Source organism: Aplysia californica, unplaced genomic scaffold, assembly GCF_000002075.1.
Source record: "Aplysia californica isolate F4 #8 unplaced genomic scaffold, AplCal3.0 scaffold00887, whole genome shotgun sequence".
NCBI lineage: Eukaryota > Metazoa > Mollusca > Gastropoda > Aplysiida > Aplysiidae > Aplysia > Aplysia californica.
This window is the reverse complement of record NW_004798157.1, coordinates 37,159-39,228: the sequence shown is the minus strand read 5'-3', so window position 1 is coordinate 39,228 and position 2,070 is coordinate 37,159.

The window sequence follows — 2,070 nt, the reverse complement described above, 5'->3', positions numbered from 1 at the left end:
AACAAGAAAACTACCTCCTCCCTTTCAAAAAATGAATCAATGAAAGCAAGACCAAAGTGCCAGTAATGTGACATCCTCCTCCCAAAAAGAGACAAATTATTAAACAGATTTTTTTTTGCAGTCCACTAACTTAAAAAGACCCAACAACAGCAACCAACACCCCTTAACCAGCCAAACAAACAACTTAACGAAACAAAAACAAAAGCTGAGGAATGAAAAAAAACCTCGAAGAAAGACGAATGAATATAAATAATGCGAACAAATCCAATCCACTCACTTCAGAGTCTCCAAAATAATTTACTTTCGGTGATTTCAGCTCTCACATCCAGATGGGCACCCACATCGTCATCGTCCATCTCTAAACGTGTATGTTTGTGGACATTGAGTTTCAGAAAAACCATCACCCCCCACACGTAGTCTCTTCTTTTTAAAAAAAGTATCAGAGTTGCTCAAAATTTTACGTACAATATTATTGTTCCTTCAACCTTCCATGATGGTACATGTATCAGCAGTAATAGCCCTCAGCTGTGAAAAACGTAATGTGAAATTGTGGAATCGGCGTGTGTGTGTGTGTGTGTGTGTGTGTGTGTGTGTGTGTGTGTGTGTATGTGTGCGTGCGCGGGGGATTGGGGTGGGGGAGGGGGTGAAAATTGTGAAAACCGTTTGACCTAATTTGGCGGGGATACACGTTCCCAGTCGGACACCGACGACGACATACATCATGTTGTCCCCGGTCCCCGCCGTACCCAGACGTTCAGAAACTCGGGCCATGTCACCCGAAGTAGGTCAACACGATGAGATATAGAGGTCCCAACACGGCCAGACAACGCTTACTGCTTAGTGCAGAAGTCAGACCTTGAGAATCCCACGTCCCGTGCTTGATTAAAAGTGTCCAACATTACAGGGGTACACTATTTCTTCCTCAATTCCTCAAGAAATACTTTACATTTAACCCAAATCCCCCCCCAAACCCTGATCAATAAATAAATGTGTACTTATTTATTTATTTATTTTTAAAAATTATTTATTTATTTAAAAGAGCAACGGAAATTTTACTACTTTTTCTAGCATAAGATTTCTTTGTTTCTTTGTTTCTTTGTTTCTTTCTTTAAAAGAGCAACGAACATATTACTACTACTACTGTGACCGGTATTAAAAGAAGGTATGGCACCTGCACACATCATGTATGTCCGTGGCGGGAACGTGGTGGATTATTGCCCATGACTTCTCGGAGAAGATCAAGTTCCCTCACTGCAGCAATGGCCAGGCTGACCTGACTCGCTCGTTCATCTTTCCCTTCCCTGTGTGAGGGCAAAATCCGGATAACCTATCGGGACAACCGGATAATTCTCAATGAAACATTATCCGAATTCAGACTCAGTCTTAACCCTATCCGTACGTCGTGTTTTACTGTCGTATCCGTACGCCACCACTTTCCAAAGAGGAAGTTACTCATTAATCCGATCCGTACTCTTTACATAGCAGTATGTCAAAATGATTTTTGAGAAATACTGAAAGTATCAAAGAGATCTTCGTACCAGATGTATTCTAAAATGTGAAGAATACAACCTCGGGGGTACAAAATTGCCCTAGGGCCTACGGATATATATGGTTCCTAACCCGTTTGCCGAAGTGGGTGCACCCATTTGTTGTTGAAGTGGTTCTAACCTGTTTATAGAAGTGGTTCTAACCCTTTTGCCGAAGCGGCTCATAATATATTAATACTTGCCGAAGAGGGACACTAACATATTATTCGAATTTTGTTAAAGCGACTCATTGCCCAGCCCTACTGGTTGATTGACGATCTGTCGATGTGCCGGTCGGTTGCTTCGTTGTTCGCGCTCGGTTCCTGCTGGCGATGACATGTCTGTCTGTATGTATCAGCATGTGTGTATTTTGTGTGTGTATGTCTGTTCTTTTGTTTTGTTTGTTTGTTTGTGTGTGTTTGTTTGTGTGTCTTTTGTGTTAAGTCTTTTGTGAAGCAAGCACAGACGTGAGTAATGCCGGTGTTTTGAAGATAACATTGTGTGTTTGTGTGTGTGTGTGTGTGTGTGTGTGTGTGTGTGTGTA